The sequence below is a fragment of the Sceloporus undulatus genome, chromosome 5 (assembly GCF_019175285.1).
Source record: "Sceloporus undulatus isolate JIND9_A2432 ecotype Alabama chromosome 5, SceUnd_v1.1, whole genome shotgun sequence".
NCBI lineage: Eukaryota > Metazoa > Chordata > Lepidosauria > Squamata > Phrynosomatidae > Sceloporus > Sceloporus undulatus.
In genome coordinates this window covers 67011231-67024614 of record NC_056526.1, presented here as the reverse complement: position 1 = coordinate 67024614, position 13384 = coordinate 67011231, and the positions used below count along the sequence as shown (strand labels likewise).

At 38.3% G+C, this 13384-nt stretch overlaps 1 long non-coding RNA gene across 1 annotated transcript in view; it reads right to left on the bottom strand.

The window, feature by feature from the left end:
* Positions 1-13059, bottom strand: part of LOC121930401 — a 60586-nt gene extending 47527 nt beyond the window's left edge. The window contains exons 1-2 of the long non-coding RNA XR_006103932.1: positions 12980-13059; positions 1578-1648 (exon numbers count right to left, since the gene is read on the bottom strand). This is a non-coding gene — a long non-coding RNA (uncharacterized LOC121930401). The remainder of the gene's footprint in view (positions 1-1577; positions 1649-12979) is intronic.
* Positions 13060-13384: the final 325 nt, after the last annotated feature.

Here is a 13384-nt window from a genome sequence, read left to right as displayed (position 1 = left end):
TTGACAGTATGCACCTCTGTTTTGTCCAGATTCAGACTAGGTTTGTTTTTCCTCATCCAGACCATTACCTCCTCCAGGCACGGAGAAGTATTTTTGGGTGTCATCAGCATACTGACAACACTCTGTCCCATACCTCCAGATGATCTGTCCCAGTGGTTTCATGTAGAAACAGCAATGGGGATAAAATGGCACCTTATGGGATGTCATTTATTTAACAACTTGTTTTTTGAGCTGCTGCTAACCCAGTCATGACCATCTTGTAATCTACTTGGGAGACAGGACTGAAAACCTTGAAGCATAGTGCCCCTGATTCCCAAACTCTTCAGGCATTCTGGAAAGATATCATGGTTGATGGTGCTGAATGCTTCTGAGAGGTCCAAAAGCACTTGCAGGGATATAGATATAAAGAACCTATGGAGATGGTATAGGGAGAAGGGTCCCTTGGATGGGCTATGATCAAACCCTGCATATGAATCTGAGTCACAAGAGGCAAAGAAAGGTTTACAGCTAGACAAGAAATGTTCAGTGGATACAAAAATAAATTTGAGTGCTGCAAGGCTATACCTTTGGGATGATGGCAGAGGAGACGTTACCCCACAAGACCTCTAGGGATCAGAAAGCAGTGGGGAGAAGATATGAAGCTCCAAAACGCTACAGAAGTAAAGCAGGGCCACAAGAAGATGCCAAAGAGCCAATGACAATTTGGTTAGCAAACAAGTTTATTTTGAGATATTCCCACAAAAAAGATTCAGAAATGAAGAGAGCAAGTCTGCTACCATTGCCGCTGACATCTGAACTCAGTGATTACTAGGAAGCTCTGAAGCCCAGAGAGAGTGAAAATATACCTGTGAGAGAGTGAACATAATGTAGCTCTATCCAAATCATGTGTGTTGTTTTGTGCACTGCATAAAATATTCTGCTTACTCTAGGCTCTTTGGGGTGTGTGACTATTAAAGCACCATTCCAGTGACTAGTGCCTAACTTAGGCCTGTAATTATTCCTCATAAGAAGCAAGTTGGGCAGGAAATAAATTTTATAGTGTACTTCACTTAAATGCACATAATATACTGGAAGGGATCATGTCAAGATTCCAAAACAGTCATAAACAGAAGATGTAAATACTTTTTCCTTTGCATTTCTTTAGTTATTAGAAATCAAGCTGACTTCTGAGGTTGTGCTGTGCATATTAAAAGCTAGGAATTTTAAAATGCTTCAAATCTTCATAAATGTCATTATCTAAAGGCTGCCTTATAGCAAAGGAAGTCATCTTGATATCTTACAGACATAAAATGAAAATATGACAACCAACACAATAAAATATAAATGGATAAAACGTAGCACTCAAACAATGAATAAGATAAAAAGCAGATCAAAGAAAACAACATATTTCTTTTAATCCACAGAGCTAAAACAGCATTAAAGGCCTTAACAACACTGAAAAGGGGTTGGGGAAATTCAAACATCTTTGTGTGGCACTGAAAAGACATAAAGCTAGGAGACAGGTCAATTCCTTCGGCAAGGTCATGCTACACAACCAGATTGCTCCCAATGAAAATGCCTTTTCACTTGCAACTTACCTGTGGTACTTTGCTTAGTAGGGGTTACCCAAAAAGGTCTCAGAGAAAGATCTGCAGATCCAGAGAGATGCCTGTAAAAAGAAGTGATCATCCAAGTACTAAGATTGCAAGCCATTAAGCATATGTTCTTAAGTGCTGTAGAAATATTAATTAATGTATCAATAAAACCAACACATTCTTAATTCCCTTTCTTTGTTATTCCCTTCAGCTCACCTTCTTTGTATTTTCACATTAGTGACATAACTAGCAACCACATACCAACAACTAGTCCTACAGTCTCTGGTATCTGCAGCCCATATAGTCATATCTACATTGGTGGTGTGTATTAATTTGACACAGTTAAGCATTTGTGGTTGCATACAGACAACTACTTAAGGACAACTACAAACTTCTGAACAGAGTTTAAGGCTGCTTTCCTGTGCAAATTTACCTGGTGGGACATATTCTGAGCAACCCTGAATACAAATAGTCTGTAACTAACTGTTGATACACTGGAGAGAAAATACATAAACATTACCATATAATTGGAAACTGAATGATACTGTATAACATTAGTAATGATCTTCAACATGTGGTGATTATTTCAGATTCAAAGATGCCACTTCCTTTTACAGGTAGCATATATTTCCTTAGACTAAGTTTTCTTACCACTGTATACACATGATTCTAGTAGCTTTGTCATACAGTTAAAAGCACGCTACATAACATGAGATCAGTGAATCATTCCAAGTACAGTACAGAGACCACTTAACCATTGTTAACATGCTAATATGTGTATGATGGCTCACACACCAACTAGCATGGAATTTGAGCTATTATTCACTCTAAGCCTAACATTCCCAAATGATGAGACAAATACTGACATCTAGCCAGATATTATCTCTGCCTGGGTCATGGCAAGTCAGAAGTAAAGAATTTTAAATTTACATTTAATCTTAGATTTGGTCCACAAGGGAAAAAAACAGAATGAACTCTCATATTTAATGTGGATTATTAAAGCAGAATGATCATAAAACTGCATTGTATGTAGAGGACAGGTTATGAAGGCCTTTTGATCTGTGCAACTCATACTTTTTGTCCTCCTTCCAGGGATGGAGGATATATGTGGCTCATCAAATGAGGCTGGATAATAATCCTGTAAGCACTAACCAGTGTAGCCAGTTGGGAGCTGTAGTACAGAGTGTGCCAACTACATGTATTAGTACAAGAGTCCTCACTATTGCACATGTAACGAAAGGAATCTTCTCAGAAAGAGTTTTGAAACCATGGAAACGGACTTTTGGTAAGCAGATTTATTGCTTTCACACATCAACACTAACTGATCACAGTAAAGATCTGAAAGGCTTGGATCACATTATGCAGCCTTTTGAAAATTTAGGACAAGGGTCATGACTTGCATCTTTCTGGATCCTATTATATTCTATCTCACTCCCATAACTGTGTAAATATGCTTATTCATTAGCATTTATTATTACTTTTTATGCAGCAAGAGACTCACATGGCTACTTCTTTGAAAACTAGAGTTTGAGACAGTTACTTTTTGGGCAATTACCAGAATCCTCCAGCAAGTACAGTTACTGGTCATGTTGGCTGGGGATTCTGGGGTTGTAACTTTCATTTTCTTTTTCTTTTATAATAATCTTTATTCAGAATTTCAACAAATACACAAACACACAAGCATAGACATCAATAAAATATTATTTAAAAACCCACATCATATCTATATCAATTCAACCATAAAAATGTCAATTATATTTTCTTAATATCACATCGTTGCCAATATCAATTATACCTCATTTCATCTTCAATAGTTGATTGACTCTCTCTCTCTCTCTCTCTCTCTATATATATATATATATATATATATTATCATTTCCTATCTTATCTTATTTCACATCCATTCCTTTCTCTTCTACTATCTCTCAATCTTTCTACCTTTGTATCTTATCCATCTTGTATCCCCTCTTACTTTACTCTTTCCTTTTCATCCTTTCTAAATACTTTCTCCTTCTCCCATTCCTTTTATCCACTTACTCTTTCCCTTCCCTTATCTATTTATCCTTCTTCTTCTCACTATTCTCTCCTATCTTCAACCCACTCCTTCATCCCTTAACCCTCTTATCTTCCCTTTCACTTTCTTTCACTCTGGGAGTGTAACTTTTCATGAGCTCTGGGACTGGGCTGAGTAAAAAATATCTTTGTGACATCTGTCCTGAGTAGCAAAGGAAGGAAAGTGTTAGTCTGACTCATTCAATGACTTTTGTCACACTACTAAACTGATAAAGTGGCTACAGCAAATATGTCTCCAAATATACTCACTGTTTAGACTTTGCACATTTAGGTTGTAATTCACCAGGCGATTAAATCCCTTGAACTTAATGTGGTTGACTTCTCAGCATATGTGTATAGGATTGTGAAGTGAATATATCTTATGCTGTTATTTAACAGTAGTTGAGAAGAGGAATATTTAGGGTTGCCAGTCTAAATTTAGCCTCTTCATACCAATGCACTGGTGCAACAGACCACATCTGGTACAGAGTTAGGAAATGTTATCTTTGGGCAAAAATTCCCTATATTTTCCAGCCAGAACAACTGTCTGAGTATCTCACTTGTAGGGAGTTGCAATCCAAAAATGTAACTTTTCTAAGCACTGGTTTGGCACTGCATATTTTTAATGGCAGACTGTGAAGAAGCTACACTGAATTATTAATGTGGAGACTTTCCCCCCGCTCTTTCTCTCAAGATAGACAGTCTTGTTGATGCAGCATTTTTTCATGATCTGCTGAAGTTTCATCTGTGCTGCATTTATTTTGCATCATGTCAATATACATCAGGGGAATCTATGACCCGTTTTTGAAGGGAAACAGAACATTTGACTGAATGTTTTCCCAGAAGGAGTCCATCATCACATCTTCTCCAAATCCTTCATTTTGATTCTTTCGAAGACAGATGTTACTGAAAAAATAAAACTACGGCAGGATGATCTCATATTTAGGACTTGCTACTGAGTAATGACGTAGTGGTTTGAGCACTGGACTACAACTCTGGAGACCAGGATTCAAATCCTAGTTTGGCCGTGAAACCAAATGGGTGATCTTGGGCAAGTCACATGTTCTCATCCTCAAGGGAAGGCAATGGCAAACCTCGTCTGAACAATGAGAGTGATGCCATAAGTCGGAAACAACTTGAAGATACACAACACCAACAGTCCCTTCTAGTTATAAGATCACATGCCTTCTGGTATGAATGGTAGGAAGTGTATCCTGAAGATTTATGGATCGTATTTCTGAATTTTTGAAATTTACAAGAGCTAACTTGTGTTAGTAGTTTAGGCAGAGTCTTGTTAGGAGGTAAAAACACTGTCCTCAGTCCTATTGGTAGTACCAACTACAGTAGACTCATCTAATCAATTTGAGTTACACACCTGCTGAAACTTAATTCAACAATTAATTCATTTAGCTGAGATTACCAATAGAATTCAGGCCACAGACATTTATTTACTTGTATTTGTTTAGAACGTATCACTTTTTGAAAGCACAGAAAAAGCAAAGTACAAAATGTGTGGGTTAAAACAACTGTTCTGGCTTCTCCCAGGCTGCATCCGCACTGGGGAAATAATCCAGTTTGACACCATAGCCATAAACTCAATGCTGGAATTCTGGGAACTGTAGTACTGTGAGATGTTTAGCCTTCTCTAGCAGACATCTCTGGTGCCACAACAAACGACAATTCCCAGAATGCCATAGCTTTGCGCCATGGCAATTAAAGTGGCATCAAACTGGATTATACCTGTAGTGCGGATACAGTCCTGGTCAATGTATCCAGTTGTAACTTATGCAGTGTTACAACATCCCCATCCAATATAGCCAATGCTGTGCTGGCAAGGGGTAAAGGGAATTATATTCTGACATATCTAAAGGGGTACAAGTGGCCAAAGAATAAGAGAACCAGGGAAAGGAAGGCACAGGTGGCTGACAATCTGCATACCTTTTATAAAAGCTGATGGATGGATGATTCATTTAAACAATATACACAGAGGGTGCGGTCATAGTTGGGTCAACTGGCTGGGTCAACTCAAGACTAGTTCAGTGGGACTGTAATTTAATGGTGCTGCAGGTAAAGTGGAAAGAGTAGAACAGAGTCCCTATTCATTGTGATCTGGTTATTAAAATGGCACATGGCTGCCCCAATTTCAACAGTAAAAAATAAAGAAGACTGCTTCATTTATAAATTCCTAAGAGTGCGGCTCTGACACTGTTGCAGAAGGATATTTATAGCGCTCTCCTGTTAGCATCTTCAGCTGTGCCCTTTCACCCATGGTGGCTTTGTTGCTTAGAGATAAATAAATGTGATCCTCATGGATGGATGGTGTTCAGGAGATTGCGTTGCTGCCACCTACTGGGTTAGATAGAAAACTTCATTGGTGGCAATGAGTGCATGTAATTTCTTGGTCCATAGTGGTCCATCTTCAGAGATCTATTCTTATCTCAACTAGGTCCAGAAAAGAAGTCTCTAGCTTTCTCCCACTAATAACTGAGGTCTTACTCATAAATAGTCTGTATGTTCCATGTTGGGGCTATAAGGTGAAGATCTTAGTGTACAAAACTTCTGTGGTTTTTAGTTTGTTTGTTGTGGAGTGTCATGGATGAGCAAAGCACACATTAAGGACTGAATCCATAGGGCTTCTAGCCTAAGCCACAACTCTAGTACAGTGGATCCTTGGTATCCGCTGGGGTTTGGTTCCAGGGTCCCATGGATACCAAAATCCATGGATGCTCAAGTCCCATCATATACAGTGGGGTAGTAAAATGGTGTCCAAAAAGCAATCAAAGCTTGCTTTTTGGAATTTTTAAAAATATTTTTAAGCCATGAATCTGTGGATAAAGAATCTATGAATAAGGATGGCTGACTGTAAAATGAGGATGGAACAGACGTCTGGATGCAAGTGTCTAATCAATTCTTTCTTTTACTAGGCTAGAGAGATTATAAAGAGAGCTTTTGACTTGGCAATTGCATGATTACACAAGGAGAGCCTACAAAGGACAAGCCTAGACTTAGGGAAACTTGGGTTCAAAAATCAGCAAAGGAGGTCATTAAACCAGCTGAGAAAAACTGCCTCAAGTGGTAAATGTTGAATGGTTGCAGCATCTTCTTAGCATTTTTGGCTGAGTATTCTGGCTGCTGACTACGATTAGAGGATGGAGATGTGTGTACTATGTACCCTGTGCCTTTCAAGCTAGACTGCTATCCTCGGGCATGGTAGACCATGGTGTACCTTCACCAGTATTGAAGAATCCACCAATTCTCCATGCAAAGATTCACTTATCGACAGTTTTAAATATATATATATATTTAAATCCAAAACGCAAACCTTGTTTTGCCATTTTACTAAGGACACCATTTTACTACCCAATTGTATATAATGGGACTTGAGTATCCATGGATTTTGGTATCCACCAGGTTTGTGCGTGTCCTGAAAACAAACCCCCATAGATACCAAGTGCCAACTGTAAGAGTCAAGAATCAATGTGGTTGGTTTCTCAAAATGCCATCTTTCCTTCATCTCAGTCAACAAAATGTCTTGGCCCAGCTTGGAGGTCTCACTGGGTGATCCTACGCTACTTGATATCTCTTAGACTAAACTAATTCTCAGATCAAATTAGAGGGTTAGTAAATATGCTGCTGGAATGCCAAAACAGAAGAGGTAAAATAAATAAAACATTCAACATTTCAAAAAAGTAGCCATATCTACACTGGTGGTGTATATTTCTGAGGTAGATGTCACTATAGCTTGGAAATTACTTTTTTGGGACTGCAAACACTCAAACCTCAAACCAAGCATAATAGTACCTAGGTTGCCTCAGGAACTTGTGTAGTAGTAATCCAGAAAGTAACTGTTCTAAGCTCTGCTAATGCTGATACCAGCTCTGTGTAGTTGATTTAGATTTTGGCAAACTAATAAAATGATATATTGAAAGTCCTAAATAATAATAATAACTTACTTTTGAACAGATATGGGTGGGTATGAATGGAAATAAATGTGGCTTCCAAGCAATGATGCAGTTAATATATTAAGTGTAATTTTTTCTCCTGGTTGAAAAGAGAGGTAATTAAAATATATATATTTTAATTTAAGCCATTATTTCATCTAGTTTTAGCAGCAAAGAATTGCTCATAACTTAGATATAGATGCTCTCTCCACTATCTGATTATGCTAAGGACCAGCCCCACCATTATAACCAAGCAGGTTATGTTCGACTTCAGTTATTGGTTATGTTAGGAAAGGACAGCAAATTGTTGACTGGTTAATTTATAATGATTATATTTTTACTGCCACGAAAGTAGAGACATATGTGATATCTTCTACCTGAGCTTCCCAAATTAGCTTGACATGCTAATGGCAATATGCACCTTGGCTTTGGGACTAGATAGGCATCATTTGGTGCTATGCTTCAGGCAGCAGGATATCTTGATAACCTGCAAATACCATGCTCTGTCTGGCCAAAAAAGATCTAATGAAACTGCCCCAATAGAGTCTTTTTCCTAAGGGAAGATTTCACCAACCTCTTCCCCCCGTTTATGAGCTGAGAAAACGTGTCCAAGTGGGTTATCAGTTTAGATACCGAGATCCTTAAATAAATTTCAAGCAATCATTTAACCAGCAATGAAGAAGGATGGCAACATAGATCCTATTTTGTGAGTTCAGTACTCTTCTAGCTGACATTACTGACAAGGGAACTATCACAAAGCAAACACAATGATTATAGTTTTAGTTTCTTCACACTCCCCGATGCCTTATAGCTCACAATAAAAAGTGATGTGCAGAAAACTAGCTAATACAAACAGCTGCCAGTGGAGTTATAGGAGATATGAGGCAGCTGCTAATAGCCTGGGGCTAGGAACTTTCTGACAGATAAATGATTAAAAGGCAGCTTGTTAATGGTTAGAACTATTTCTTCTCAAAAACCGTATGTTAGAAGCCCATTGCTAGAGGTGTCTATCTTCATATAGTAGGGCAATTACACTGGTTTCAATTGTTTGTAACTAGTGATGTGTACAATATGAACAGATAAAGTGTTTGGGGGTTTGTGGCAGAAGTATATTTGTTGGATGCTAGTATACAGGAAAACAAAACTTAGCTGTAATTCAGTTCAATATACCTTGCAGGGAGAAGACATTAACATCCTCAGTTTCTGTTAGATCCCAAAAGGCTAAATGGAGGATATGGAAAATATTAAATATTAAAGAATACTGTCTGCCAATTAATATCACAGACTGTCCAGAGTTATAGACTCCTGCCTCTGAACTTTCTCCTTCAAGCTGAAAGTTATAGGCTGCCCTAGATAGCTGGGTAAACCCAATCTGATGTCAAACTTGGAAAAGCAGTCTAACAGCTCTTTCATACTGCAGATATAAAGCAGTTTGACACCACTTTAACTGCCATGAATCTACCTTATAGAATCCTGAGAGTTGTAGTTTGGTGAGGTGTTCATCCTGGCATATCAGAAAGGTCTGGCACCTCACCAAACTACAAATCCTAGGATTCTGTAGGATAGAGTCATAGCAGTTAAAGTGGTGTCAAACAGTTTTACTTCTGCAGTGTGGATATACCCTAGTTGTGAGCATTGTCCAAAGGGAGAGTTCAGAGAGTAGCAATGTCACACACAGTAAAAGCAACAGAGAAACAGCATACCTTCCAACACTTTACAGATGAAACCCTGGAGACATGTGGCCAAGCTCAAGGTGACAAAACATTTTTTTTTGTATTGATCCAATACAGGGAGAGGCAGGATACAAATAATAATAATAATAATAATAATAATTATTATTATTATTATTATTATTATTATTATTAAGAAAAGTCAGTTTGTTTTTGCCTGAGCCTACTGGGAAGGACAAGACTTTGAACCCAGTTTCCAGCAACTGAAGTAAGCTAAGGATAAAGGGGGAAAGTGGGAGAAGGAGTGAGAAACTGTGACATTTTAAAACCAGCTGAAAAGTGGAATAGAGGAATAACTCCCAGCATTCATCACCGCTGGCAATGCTGACTAGGTTGAATGGGCACTGCAGTCCAGTAACATTTGGAGGAATTTATTTTCCCTAGCCCTGACCTAATGCAACAGTGATGTTCGGAATCAACAATTACTTCACAACCAAATCCATACCATTCCATTTACTAACCCAAATACAAGATGAGTGTGGTTGAGTCTTGTAGCAGTAGCTTTTGGGAAGTTGTGATGCTATGTGGTCCACCTATAATTTTGCAGTGCAAACTTGCCGAGGCTGAAAAGAAGGAAATACAGTTCTCTTAAACTACCACAGCACTGTGGTTGAAAGTACGTGGTGTCATTTCTGCCCAGCATCTCCAAATGTGGCAAATCCTGTCATTTACAGTACTCTGCAGGAGCTTTAAATATAAATGTGAGTCAGTGAACAAAATTCTGAACTGCTAAAAAGCCACAGTACTTACAGTACAGTTCTTTGTCAATTTCCAGGCTAATCACAGGCGATCACTTGCTGTCCTCTTGCACTGAGAAAATCTAAATACTTAAGAAATAATAGTAGAAAGAATGATAAGCTGTGTTCATCATACAGTAATCACTTCCTCTAGGTATATAGTGATTGAAAAAGGAGCTTAAAATTCAATGCCTGGGGTGGGAGAAAGATTGAGATTTTTTTAGAAAAATATCATTTTTATATCATTACCCAATTTAAGTCTACTAAATTGAAATAACAGGGTTAAACTACCAGTAGAGGGTAAGATTGACACAAGGGAAAGGAAGTTATAGCTTATCTTATCTAGACTTAGAGTATGTTTACCTGTTAAACAGTGCAACCCTTTAGATACCTTCTTAGAAGGAAGCTCCACAGAATTCAATAAAGACTTCCCAGGTAAGCGTGTATAGGATTGCTGCCAAAATCAATAGTGTCACTCATTGCATGATGAAATAAAGAGCAGAGAAGGCAAAGTGTTTTATTTTACTAATGTTTCAAATGTTGGAAGCAAGCTTCTGAGTGGCACATAACTCACCTTCAAGTTTGCTTGTTTAATATATTCTGCTTGGACATAACTAGTCTCTTTCTCTCTCTCTTAAGGAGATTATTACACGTGGCTTTTAAACTACAATTACACCAGGAAAAATGCGGCTTTGGTGATACTTATTGCATGATGCCACCTGTGGCCCTTAGCTGCTTTGTCCCCAGTCCATCCCTCTTCATTGACTGGGGAAACCTGTCAATGAACTTGCAATTGTGCAAGCCCCCAGATGCCACACATTGCTGCTGGTGCAGTTGCATGATTTCCCCCCTCTATTTTTTAAACTTAAACTCACAGTAAGTCATAGTACCAGAGCTCTGGAATAGCATGAAAAAAGTGGAGAAAATAACAATTAAAATTTCAATTAACATTAAAAAAAACACCTGAAAGTCACATAAGACAGGGAGGCAAAGTTAATGGAATGTCAGGAGAGAGTGTGATGGGGTCAGCAGCCCCATTTACACTATGGAGAAAAGTTGGGATGATGGCTACTCTGAAAGCATGTTCCCTTTTTTATTTTACTAATGTGATTGCTGTGAGAATGAGGCTTGTGCAGTAAAGCCCTCTGTGACTTGTATAAAATGTTCAACAGATCAAATATAGTACAATGGTCCCTTGTTATCCACTGGTGTTTGGTTCCAGGATCCCCTGTAGATAAGAAAATCTGTGGATGCTCAAGTCCCATTCAATCCAATGGCATAACAAAATGGTGTCTCTTCTATAAAATGGAAAATCAAGGTTTGCTATTTGGAATTTGTGCTTTTTCAGAATATTTTCAAGCAATGGACACTTAAATCTGTGGATAAAAATATCAGTGGATAAGGAGGGCCAACTGTATTTGATATCTTCATTGCAAAAGCTCATAAGTGGTAACCAAGTCTCATAGAAAGATTCCATCACTTTCTTCCTTCTATCTTATGGACAGGCAATTGTAGATTCTGCAGTTGTTTTGGATTACAACTCTCACAGTGTTTCACCATTGTATATATTGGCTAAGGCTGATGAGAGCTTATAGGCCAAAAGCCACTGTTGCTTTGTCCCTCCACTTGTGTGAATATATTTTGTTGTTTCCTGCAGTATCCCAGACGTTAAATAGAAGGATGTATCCACACTTCTCCATTTACTAGCAGTTATTATTTTGGCTCATGTCGACAAGTCCCAAAATTCTTCATTGTATATATTCCTTATCATGTCCTGAATGTAACCTAACAACAAAACCATCATTAATTTGCTAACATTCACGATGTCAGAACACACTTCATTTGTGCAGCAATATGATTACACTTTTGGGGTTACTCAAGAGAAAAGCCTCACAGATTATATTTTCATATTAGTTTCAGATATCTTGAATCCATGCTCATGTTTACTGATCTTTTAATCTACATATATAGTGAGAGTTCATCTATATAAAACACTTGGTAGCAAAACTGTAATTATTACCAGTCGCTGTACTCAACTATCACAGGCTATTTGCATATTTAATCAAAGGAGTCAGTAGCTGTGGCAGTAATCTTTTTAAAAATAAATAATATGTAGAAAACCACAGTTGTTTTAGGAAATGAAGGCACTTGTTCCTTTGGTTACTGTCTAGCTCATGTCTATAGCATTATGTACATTTGCAGAAACAAATGAGTGGTAAGGCACCTGCTTTTGCAGATGTTCCATGAACTTGCAAAAAAGAAGTTTATTTATAGATAACATTTTAGGATGGGGAGTATAAAGATTAATAATATGAGAATTCTCTCAGAGACAGTCAGAAACACGGTGTCCAAAACAACGGGGCTAAGTTTCATTTGCTTTGTTGCTGTCAGTCTTCAAAGTATCGTTTTAGAATGCAAGGCTTACAAATGTAATTAGCATAAGCCCCTCCAGGAAAAGTCCTCAGTCATCTCCTATATACAAATCCCATGCAAGAATAAGCAGTGAACTGCCTTGAGCTAGACTGGAGTGTATGGATAAGTAAATCAAGTTTGGCTTTAAATTATGGACAACTGCGGGAAGCTGTCGTATTCTATTCACATCAAGGGCCTGAAATGATCATAAGCAAAGCCACTGCTTTATCTGCTGCCCCGAAACTGCAGGACCGCAGGTGGTAGAAGGCAAAGGGAAACAACTTCACCATTAGGAAGAATGACTAGTTTTCAGACTGCTATCAGTGACAGGTGCTGGCTTCCATGTCAGTGGGGTGGTGAATCTATTCTGAGTTTTAATCTGAAGTTTAACCCTAATGAACCCTATTCACACAAATGGTTGAAAACCAAGCTCTTTTAAAGTTCATACTAAAAGCTATAGTGGAATCACCACCCGAGTAAAAAGAACTACCATCTGCTACTACCTATGAAACCGCGGTACTCTTGTCACTCACCAGGGAAGTGGAGCACAGAGAAGTCATTTGCAAGAGGCAAGACGTTGAGCAAGACCAGTTCTGCTCAATCAAAATGGAACATGTTGAAATATGACAACCGTTCATTGCAACAGAGGATGAGTGCAACAAACTCTGTGGCTGACAGAAAATATTAGTCCTGCTCAATACAAACAGCAAGGAGAGACAGCAGAAACCGGGAAGGGGGGGGATGACATTTCAGTGCCAGATTCTGCACAGCTACACAGAGATAACAACCCAATGGAGTACATTAAATGTGTAATCTGGGGGGGAAAATAATAGGGGTAAAATTGTCTTAAAACAGGTGCCCCTTGGTAGATAATAAAGAAAGTCCAGGGGGTAAATTGAGTTAGTGGAAATGAGGAAGCAAGATGCATTAATAGTTAC